Here is a 12,842-nt window from a genome sequence, read left to right on the forward strand (position 1 = left end):
CTACCATCACAACTTATTCCAAGTAGTGATTGATCCTCATAGAAGTTTGATAATGACTAAGCTACACATTCTATCTGGAGGTAATACCATCATTGTCAAATATTGTAACCCAACAAAGTTTAGGGTTAAATCACAAGGGAATACGTGGAATTGTGGCTCTTAATTTTTGTAATCAATGGACAAAACTAGAAAAGTAAATAAGGGGATTGTAGTGGCAATATCGAACAAGTATCAAATATCAACTCTTGTTGTAATGAGTCGTAGATGAACACTAGGGTTGTATTTCCCCTCATTAATCAATTCAATAGGCTTATCATGCTCTATTGAACCAACTCGTTACCTTTCCTGTAGAATCTGATAAGTTATGTACCATTAACTATCTTTTGGACTCATTGATGGACTTTAACCTTTATTTTTTAAGTCTCGAGATATCGCCTTACTAACCCTTATCCTTGATCCTAGTTAAATATTACCTTTTGGGTCTCTAGTAATTAGATGATAGTTAACAATATTACTTAGATAATACCTATCAATGTGGATCGATGATTAATCTTCAAATCAATATTGTAATTACCTTTTCCTAGTCACTACTCCTCTTTTGGAGTAAGTAAAATAATATAGGAAGGATGTTAACATTTACAACCACTGAAACATCTATTAAATTGAAGATAATAGAACACATGCATGGATATTAGTTCTGAACTACATAGCACTTTCCCTAACTGCATCAATCCGCCAAGGTTCTCACAACCCTAGCTAAGGGTTTTAGCTTCTCATGCTAGTGAAATAATCAACAACATTCATAAAACATCATCACAATAATCATAATTGAAAACCCAAAACTTCAACTGAATTAACAACCAAAATTAATATAAAAAAATTCCAAGACCAAATTTGGATCTCAGAATCATAAAATATGTTTGTACGTATAAGGAATGTGTAACCTCTACTAAAAACACATCAAGGGTATTTGTAGTACACGAGGAAATCGTCAAACACAAAGCTCAGATGAAAAAGGACAAACAGAGTTGGTGCCCACTTACTTGGGAGACATACGGTCCATATTTCCTATATACGTTCTGCATATGGACCCAAGAAAATACCAGAAAATTTTCCTACACTATTTACTCTCTGGATTTTAGAATTCTTCAATTTATCTTACCCACTTGCAGTGTGTAAGTACTACATATGCTCCACAATTGAACATAGGCAGGTGCTAGAAATTATCCTTCATCTTTTGAACTCTTTGGATCTTTAACTCTGGCATTTACCTTAGCCAAATACAAATTACACATGCTACATATGGTCTGTAAGTGGCCATAGTTAAGTTCCTGCTCTTCAAATTTCTGCAGCCAAGCTTCTAGACTTCAAGTTTTGGTACATTCTTTGGTCACATACGATCGATAAATGCCACAAATGCCCAAAAATTCATAAGTAAGCAGCTAAAAACTTCATTTTCTTCTTTTTCTTAAACTTATCATCCAAAACATAGTTTCCTGGAAACATACCCAAAACACATCATATCTAACAAAACAACCTAAGAAACCTTCATATTTTCATCATTTTAAGCGTCCAAAGTACTATATATCTATAGCACATCAACACTCTCAACTAAGAATGGCTGCATGTCCATAGGCAGCACAACAAAATAAAATAAAACACAACGCTTATCTAGAAGAATCCAAGCTATTGTAACGCGCCGAATTTGATACCAAAAATGCTACATGGTGCTCATGACCCCAAAAGACGACAAGCTAACCCATGACTGATATCTATACCTGTATACAACATAATATACTATATGATTGCTGAAACATGAACAGAAAGGCCATAAGGTTCAATACTGTAACATAACTGATAAAGATATAACATCTGAATGGGGTATGAAATACCCAAAACAAAACTAAAATAACATGATAGTCATAACATGATAGTCTGAAAAGCCTCTAACTGACTGAACTATCTGAATGAGGAGCTGATGGGACATGTCCCCAACTAAATCCAACTAATAAATTAGTTAATGAGATAATAAGTAATTGATCATCTCCTTGAGAGATGAGGACTCACTACTAACTCTGACTACTAGGACTGGAATGCTACTGATGCTCTGGAGCTCGTGCTTCTGAACCTATGGTATAATACACCATAGCACAAATATGTCAGTACTTTGAATGTACTGGTATGAATGTGAAGTAAGCTGAATGCATGGGGTTCATATGCATGAATAATACTGGCTAACTGACTAATATGAATGTAAGAATACATGCATGAATACATAGTAACTATATCTAAGATCATGATAACATGAGCTTATTGATAACTAACATGACTGATAACTGAGTTTTAATGGCTGATATAAATGATAACATGAGTGATTGTATCTGACAGTCCTGAATTTGATGGAACTAGCTGAGTTCCGTACTGTTCTGAGTGGACTATCTTACAACCCTGAATTTTATAAAACTATTTGAGTTCTAATACTGACACTGATTGACTGTATCTGACAGTCTTGATTCTGTAGCTGAAACTACAGAAAGTAGTTATCTAACTGAAATACCTAAAATAATGCATTAAAGCTGAGTTGAGGTCCAACCTATAACCCCAATTGGAAGGGTGTCAATACTGTGTCACCGGTAAGGACAAGCTGTAAGTGACCCTCATCTGATAGTGTCCCTAAAAGAGAATATTAGGGCCCTTATCTGATAGTGCTTATAACCTCATCAACCCTCATTTGACAGTTTTTATGTCTCAACCTATGTTGGCTGCATAGTTCTGGAACGCAAGTATGACTTCTACAAATCACACCCTCATTAGATAGTATATGTTCCCATCCTTGGGTTTACTAAGTTCTACTTCCTACTGCTATATAATAGACAATGATCATGGGTTACTGAACTAAACTGGACTGAATTAACTGAGTTCTGTTGACTGACAGAATAGAACTGAGATTACTGCATTATTGAGCTTTCCTGAGTCACATAACTGACTGAGTTTTATGGATCATGGCTTGACTGAGGATATCATGAAAACATAACACAGAATCTAGTCACACAACTATATTTTTCGAGTAAAAGAACCCCCAAAACACAATGGAAGGAAACTGACAAGGCATGACATTCTTGAATACATGACTAACATCAACAATCCATAATAAAATGATTGAAGATATTTCATGGGCATTTGGTTATAATAGCTTGGTACATGAATAAGATAGCATGTATACAAAGCATAATTTCATAAGGATAACTCATGAGCAATCCAACAAACCAATGTCAATACATAAGAATAACATGGAAGTCATTTTGGATCACAATTTAGCTATAGTGCATAATTTCTATCTTCCTAGGCATTTTATCAAACACCTTGCATGCACTAATAGGGCATAGGCCTAATCATCAAATTGACATATTATAAATAATACAATTTATGGATTTCACTCACTTGCTAATGTAGTTTCAAGAAGAACACATAAATATTCCATCTTGGGAATCATATGACAAGATAAACAGGCAACATAAGTATTATGATTTATAATTTAAAATAGGGTTCTTGAGCTTTATGGATAAAAGGAATCCATAAATCAACATAACGCATACCTTAGTTCTTGATTTAGCAAAGATTGACGGAGAGACTTTCTTGAAATTGAATCCCCAATTGAAACCCTAGCTTGTTCTTGAGAGAAAATTAAGAGAAACTAGTATATTTTGGGTTCCAAATAGCTCAATCTCGTGTTGAAGGGCTTAAATAGGGGGGGAGGGAATGAACCCTTTCAACCCTGGACGCGTCTTTTAATTTAAGTGAAATTTTCCTGAATGGGACCCCTGGCGTGAAACGGTGCTATCTCCGTGTCACTGGAATTTGACAACTAGGAAATTAAGGGATCACACGATGCGGAGCCATCGCGTTTCCACTTCATTTGCGATCTGGAAGTTTGGTGCAATGTGCCACTATCCCGGACCCCTACTGGAATTTGACAAATGCTATTTTCTCTTGTGGCGCAGCGCGCCACTGACTAATATGGCGCTGTTTTACGATGGAAACTTGAAATAGTCATAACTTCTTACCCGGCTATCGATTTTAGGTGAATTTTAAATCGATGAAAGGCATATTGAATTTCCCAAATGATAAAAAGTGAAAAAATTGAAAATTCCTCATGTAATAAACATCATTAAATTTAGAAAATAATACTTTACATTCTTGAGATAAAATTAGCTAGGAAACTTTAGGGTATTACAGCTATCTAGGGCAATCAATCAACGCTTTCAGCTTCAAACACTTTACCCACTCCTATTTAAGCCATTCAAAACCAAATATGAATAATCATGAAGCACAACAATCTAATACAAATGGATCAAAATATAGCATTCACTAGTAACAAACAACCTATGCATATATATAAGTTACACTACCCAAACAAGTAAACCGCTAGCAGCTCCATTTGCTGATCAACAATCTCCAGAACTCCTTAGGAGAAAGGGGAGGCACATCATTAGGATCATCCCAAACCCCATCAAGATGGCTTTTTAGTACTAGTTATGTCATCATATGATTCATCTATAACATTCTCTCTGTGTTATGATTTTGTGGGAGTAAGGGAATGCCACCTAGTATTACACATACACCCAACTAAAAATAGAATACAAAAGATCAAAAGCTTCAGAAACTCAATCAATAATCACACTGTAATCCCCAACAATTGCATCAAAATTTTGATGATGCCGAAAATACACCTTTAATGTAAAGATAAAGCGGTCATAAGAAAATATAGAACCCAACTCTGGTAGGGGTCGAACTCATAAGGACTACGTGGACTATCTCACAAATTTACAGAAATCAATCGGTAATACTGAAACGTAAATAGGGGGTTTTCTATTTTAATCTATGAAAAGTAGAAAAATTTTGAGTGATTTGGTTGTAATCCATCAGAAACAAACATTAGGTTGTGTTCCCCCTTCTAACTTTGTAAGTTTATCATACTCAATTCAACTATTGCGCATGTAGAATCATATAAGATATGTTTCACCAATAGCCTCTCAACAAACTTTAGAGAATTTCACTTATCTCCTTTGGGTCTTAGAGTTTTGCATTACTAATCCTCACCTTGGACCCTAGTTTCAGCTATCTACTCTCGGTCTCAAGTTGATTAGATGAAGATAACTATCTTAAATGAATAAAAAAGATAAGCTTATTTCGGCAATTAACTACAAATCACTATTGTGATCTCTTTTTTCCAATCTCTACCTCCCCCTTAGGCTCGTAGTGATTACAGGTGGGAACCTAATGTTTGCAACCTTTGTGAAATCAATAAGCGCAAAGAAAACCACAATACATGGAACAATAATAATCCAGAAGGATTGAATATTTCCTCTACTTCATTAATTAGCCAGGGTTCCCACAACCCTAGCTAAGGAGATTAGCTGTTCATCGTTTTGAAACAATCAATGAAATTCATATTTGAATGCATCAAATCAATATCACAATGATTAATGAATAAAAACCAAAGTCTCGAATTCAATAATCAACCAAAATCAAGAACAAAGAAAACCAAGATCAAAATCGAATCTCGAAATCAAGTATATATATGTAAGTATTAAGAGGGCGTAAACTAACTAAAAAATGTAAAAAGGGTATTTATAGAATACATGAAAACCTTAGGAAACCAATTCTAAATAAAAGAGGCAAATCAAATTTGGTGACCAACTAGGGGGCGTAGGTGGTCCCACGTAGGTGACTAAAACCCAAAACTTCTGAGAACTCTCCAGACTTCAACTTTTCTGACACCTACGGGGCATAGGTACTACCTACGACCTAGACATCTTCTAGCATAGGTAGCAGGTCAAAAATATTTATCTTCTAAATCTTTGATCTTCAACTTTTTGGCACTTATTCTAACACCTACTCTATGTAGGCAGTACCTACAGGGCGTAGGTACTCACACAGATTTCGTAAAGTCTTCAATTTTTATATCTTTTCTCCTTTTTATCTACAAAATTTGGTTTCCAGTAAAACACAACAAAAAACACATCATATCTAATAAAAAGACCTAAGTAACTTGGATATTTTCAGTGTTTTAAGCATCAAAAGTGCTATCAATCTATAGCACATCAACACCCTCAAATTAGAACATTTGTATGTATTCAGGAAACATAATACATCAAACAAAACAATGATACTTGACTAGTTGAAACCTAATCTATGTATGATTGTCAATCATCAACTTTAAGCTCAAAACATTACCCATCCCAGTCCCCTATTACTTTAACACTTAAAACCATTTGTGTATTTCCATGAAGCACAACAATATGACCCAAGGTAATCATGATATGGCTTTACATTAGCAACAAACAACCATGAATATATAAAAGTTAGACTACCCAATCAAGTAAAAAGCCAATAACGTCACCCATGTTCTCTAACATCAAAGAAGTTCCAATCACTCATATGAAATCATGCATGTCAATGCAAGGACAATTAAGAGACTCACACCCAAAGGGAAGTTTAAATCACTGTGCATCAAATACCATAGACTTGACCTTATTTTCTTTACTTTACCTTTAAGACAATTGGGTTAGGATAATTATAGGACTTTAATCAGCTTGTAATGTAGGTTTAGGGGCTAGTGTGGAACATATGGACATTTTTAATGACTAATCCTTCTTGGAAATACACTTACTAAGAGGTCCACTCATCATCAAATTTCTTTTATTCTACCATTCTCCCCTTTTATTCTTTTAATGCACATTTAAGATGGGTGTGGTTTCTTTTATTCTTTTTTTTCTATTATTCTTTTTTTTCTTTTTGTAATTTTTCTTTTCTTTTCTTTTTTTATTTTTTGTCACACCCAACCTTACTTACTTTTTCTCTTATTTTCCTTTCTGTGAACTGACTTTATACTATGCACCCTTATTATTGCCACCCTCAACTTAGGCAATCTTCCTAAGTTTAGGTACACAATGTCCAAGGAGGAGGAGGGCCAAAAAATGTTCATTGTAACACAATTGGAAAAGTGAAAGGTGAAAAAGGTAAAAAAGTATGTTGACACAACTCAAACCAGAGACAAGTGGTGTCGGGTGCCTCAAGCCCAACTGGGACTGGAGACCACCCTCAATACCCAACCACAACCATACTTGATGTCCTATGAAATTTGATTATATAACATAACAAGATGGAAAAACCTTAAATCAAATACAGTCAAGGTGTGTCATACCCAATACGAATACCAATGCCAAGGCTGACACCAATACCAACACTTTCTATGCCAACCTAAAGTAGTCTTACAAATCTCTAACCAAAAATAAATAATATCTGATTAGGACATGCCCTCGACCGTATCTAAATTGAAAGTCCAAGAAATAACAAAAAGTATGAAAATATACCAATAGCCTGATATGGAGTATTTTAGAGTATGGAAACTCACCACTTTAGTCTGCCACAAATGTTGTCCCTAAATCAAATCACTAAGTAGGAGGACTAGTATGGTCGATTCCTGTATTGCATAGGGATACAATGCCTGAAGACAGGTTAGCGGGTGAATGCTAGCATGTACTTAGGAACAAGGTTAGAAAATGACAACATTTAAAACCAAGTGAATAACCATATGAAAACACATCTAGATATTTATATATATAATCCACGGTGAGAAAGGGAATCAGATTTAGCATGCCTTTAAAATCTTAATCTAGGTTGTGTAGCTTGACTATTATAAAACAATACATAGACTATATGGGTCTAGTGTTACCCTATGAATGGACCTCCAGTACGTGTAGCTACACGAACCGGAGATATCATAAGGGTAAAGGATTCCGATATACCCTTCGTCGGCCATGATACATATATACAAGTATAAACTTAGGGGATTCCTATGTACCCACAAGTATATGGTCACCATGACAAACCCTCATGTAGGCAAACATGAGTCTCCAGTGTTCGTCCATTGGACTCATACCTTCATCATCAGCTATCACAACCTACCATTATTGCCTAATTAAAACCTTTAGCACATAACAAAACCACCAATTCTAGAGTTAATTACCAAGGTCTTATGAAGTGGTATCGTCATATCGACTATAGCTTGCAAGTAATGTCATTAGCCAACACTTAGGGGTTCCCATGTACCCCATAGTTTCCATTATTAAAATCACTTGTGGGATTGCCGTGTACCCCACAAGGTTTTTTATTTAAACCAAAGCTATGGCTACCAAGGCCTTACCATTTAACCATTCAAACCATACAAACAAACTTTAAGTTCCATTACCATACTATTGAATGCAAAGTTTTCAATAAATGTCCAATTATGTAACAAAACTATTCTCATAGGCATTTTATCAAACTTGTTGAGGGATATAGTTTCCTTAACCAAAACCAAGAACCAATTGACAATTTCCATGAAACCACATGTTTAATTCCATAATTTTAACATGAAAACCATAAAAAAATATGAGAAAACAATATTCATCCATTAAAAACCAAAACCTCCAACATACAATTTGACACCAAATAATACCCACAATTAAATCTTGAAATCCATTCATTAAAACATGAATTTAACAATGAGAGATGAGTAACATGCTTTAGATACCAAAGAAGACTGAGAGATTTACTCTTGAAATCTCCTAATGTAATCACCTTGAGTAAACCCTAGCCTCTTTCTTGAACCAAAATCTTGAAAGAGATTTAAGAGTGTTTAAAGTCTTTTTGATTGAGAATAATAGGGTGAATAAACTCTCAATAGTGTTTTAAGCTATGGGTGAAAAGAAATTAAGATGGGAAATTTCCAGAATACCCTCAACTTAAATTGTAGTAGGTGGGTACGAATCCTCCCTAACTTATACAAACCACATATGAATGGTACCCATCATTCATACCTTAGATAGAATATTGTACATCATACGCTATTCACCATATGAATCCCCTTGCATAAGTTGTACCCATACCATACGACTAGTACCGTCAAACTGTACCCTAGGCAGAATCATCTAGGCTAGACATAGGACATCATATGGTTTGGCATTATACCTCTCGTATCCTAACATACAACTAGTATGATGACTTCTCGTACCTTGGATAGTAAACAACCAAACCACATTAATTATCATACAAGTGGAGGACCTTAAACCATACCTACATCATACAACAAGTACCCTCAAGTCGTATCATGTCTAGAAGCTCAAACTCAAAAATTCTCTGAGGGTCAAAAGTAAAGGTCTTTCAATTCTGCCCCACTTGGATCATTCATCCCCAAATAACGGATAAAGGAAAGCACAAACACAATTTAACACAATAATTCCTATAAAACTCCCCTTTAACTAATGCTAGAAAACAACGACATAAATAAAGATATTAAGAACAATGCATACCTCAAGCATGATTATCCAGAATGGGGAACGAATGTGGATTATTAGACTTTATGTCTACTACCGCTTCCCAAGTAGCTTCTTCAACCTTATTGTTCCTTCATAGAACTTTTCCTGAAGCTACATCCTTGGCCCACAATTGAAGAACCTGCCTCTCCAAATGTCAATCTGGATCTCCTCATAAGATAAAGAATCTGAAATAGCAAATCCTTCTAAAGAGCAACCGATGAAGGATCACCTATGCACTTTCTCAATAGAGAGACATGGAAAATCAGATAAATGGAGCTAAAACTAGAAGGCAACTCTAACTCATATTGAACATTACCAACACTTATTAAGGCTAAGTAAGGACCAATATATTGAGGATTGAGCTTTCCCTTATGACCAAACTGCGTCACTCCATTCATGGAAAATACCTTCAAGAACACCCTATCCCCAACCTTAAACTCCAAATCCCTTTGCCTCATATTCACATAGGACTTTTGGTAACGTTGGGCAGCCTTAAGTCTATCTCAAATCACCTTCACCTTCTCCATGGATTAGTGAACCAAATTTAGGCTAAACATATCTGCCTTACCATACTCGTACCACCTAATAGGAGACCTATACATCCTACCATACAAGGCTTCAAATGGAGCTATCCTAATGTGTAATGCCCCGGTAGTACCCCCTGGACATCACACGGTGTTTAAGACTACAAATAGCCCTAAGCTAACCCATGATACCTACTTCTCTTGTAACTCACATGAATAGTGAAGAGACTTGAAAGTAAACCATGACATATCTTAATAAAATTCTTTAAATGGTAATCTTCAAACCACTATTTGAACTTAAAACATAAATAGTCTCACAAGCCTTTACAGGTGACTAGGGATAAACTAGGATAGACCCCAGCTGACCTAAACACTGAATGAAATCACATAACTAAAACACTTTAAATAGTGAACAAATATCTAAGAATCTAGGTCCTTGGACTTTGAGGACTCACCAAAAGTTCGGATGTAGGTGATGATGACCGTAGTCAATCCTACTACCAGAAATGAGCACCAAAACCTACATTATAAGATAATGTAGCACATAGACATAGGTTTGGTTCAAAATATCTTGAATGTACTAAGTATGTGGTGATGAATCCATAAGTAAAACTATGACTGGATATACATATATACTTTCAAATGATGCATGCTAAGTGTAAATTACTCACCTTGAGCTTGATATAAACAAGAACTGCAAAATCATAAACATGAATAATGAAGCATAAGGATAAACTTTATGAGCCATAACACTTCATGTCTAAAAGCATTACTTTTATTCGTTCTTATGAGAAATTCTTCTAACTGACATAAACCATTTGAGCTACCATGGAGTCCAATGTCTTACCCATGTTGGGGAGAGCTATTCTACCCTTGCCATTGAAATAGAACCTTAACTTAAGTTATCACTATACTTCATTCATATTGACAAAAAACTTAACCTAAGTTGGCTTGTAGTTTCCAGAAATTTAGGATATAGTCATTTGCATTCCTTTCTCAGTGCTAAATACTACTTCTAGAATACTTATGTGCTCATACTATAAGAAGTCCACCTTAAAATAGTATAAAGGTTTATAGACTAAAATCAGTTATGCTTCTCTTTCTTTAAATCATAATCCGAATGAACAATTGTGGTTTTCATATCTTATCTTAGGATTAAGAGATTGGTCTTTTCTTTAAATCATGCCATAAAACTTATCAATGGAGCTTAAGACGATAATCTTTTTGGAAACTCAATAATTGAACTTAAAACTTAGAATTTATGCTTTAATTCATTGAAGTTTATGACAAAACTTTATGCTCAATAATCACCTTAAAATCTTTCAACAATCCAAGTCAAGATAATAAAATTAAAATCACAATATGAATCTTATAGTTCAAAACACGAATATATACAATTCTTGTTGCACTTGAAGCTTTCAATCTTATAGTAATATCATAATTCAAGAGTATGGCTATTAGGGTATGAACCCTAATTCAAAATAAATAAATTTAATCATAAAACCATGAACTTTGGGTACAAGGATGAAAAAATAACCTTGTTCATAAACCCACACACCTAAAGTTTCTTGACTTGTGAAGAAAGTTTGAATATTAGACTTGAAGAATGAACCTGTAAGACAAGCCCTAATCTTGATGTTCTTAAAGATTAGGGGATGTAAGCATTGTTATTTGACTGATGAATAGAGGGAAATAATGCCTCTTTGAGGATTATAGGTCGTGCTAGGAAGTTATAAAAAAGGAAAAATGAAAATGCACTTAGGCAAATTTTATAGAATTTGCTCGTCAGTCTTTACGAGTCTACCATACGACTCATACGGAAGGATATGACTTAACTCATCAACTCATAGGCTTAGTAGACTCAAGAAGTGTACAAACTGGTCAACATACAATTTACACTTATGACTATTATCATATTGAAATGACTCTTAGCCCTCTACTCAAGCTTGGATAGAATCTTAGGAATACTACACTGATGAACCTATGACTTTCTTCATACGACTCTTATGATGATATTATGACTCCTAAGGGTTGAGTTGTACCTTTAATAGAATTTCGACCATGCCACACTATTTTCGATACGATCCACTATACACGACTCATATAGAGTGTGTGAGACTTAAGAAAAAAGTCATATGATGTACAAAAACTTCTAGACAAGGGGTATTATAATATCTACCCCTTAAAAACATTCATCCTCATATGTGATTCATCTAGGATTAGGATTTAGGTATGAATCAGTATATCCACATTGATATTTATAACCAAGTTTATCACTACCACAAGGATTCAATTTCTCACAAAATGAAATACAATATAGAAGCACTTAAATGGGCTTAAGGAGAAAGAATTTGTTGGAAATAAAACTTTATCTTATGTAAGAATGGAGCTTGAGGAAAAGAGATAAGGATACTTGGTCATCATGTCTACTTCAGCTTCTCAAGTGGACCCTTCAACTAATTGATTTGTCCTAGGAACTTTTACAGATGCTGCTTCATTATTCCTCAACCTTTACACCTGCCCATAAAGTATCTCTACTTGAAACTCCTCATAGAGAAAGTTTTCCTTGATCCCAATATTCTCCAAGGGAACAACTAAGGAAGGATTTTCTATAAAATTCTTAAGCATCGAGACATGGAACACTAGGTGAACTATAGCTAACTCTGTCAAAAGACTCAATTTGCAAGTAACCTCTCCTACACACTTCACTATCTTATAGGGACCAATAAATCATGGACTCAACTTCCTTTTCTTTCCAAATCTCATTATTACCTTCATAGGCGATACCTTCGAGAATACCCAATCGCCTATTTCAAACTTAATCTCTCTCCTTCTTATATTAACATATGATTTATAACGGCTCTGAGAAGTTCTCAATCTATCATAAATTAACAAAACTTTTTCCATAGCTTCTAGAATAGAATCTATCCCAATCATGGCCGTTTCACCAACCTCA

Source organism: Capsicum annuum, chromosome 12 (genome assembly GCF_002878395.1).
Source record: "Capsicum annuum cultivar UCD-10X-F1 chromosome 12, UCD10Xv1.1, whole genome shotgun sequence".
In the NCBI taxonomy this organism is placed as follows: Eukaryota; Viridiplantae; Streptophyta; class Magnoliopsida; order Solanales; family Solanaceae; genus Capsicum; species Capsicum annuum.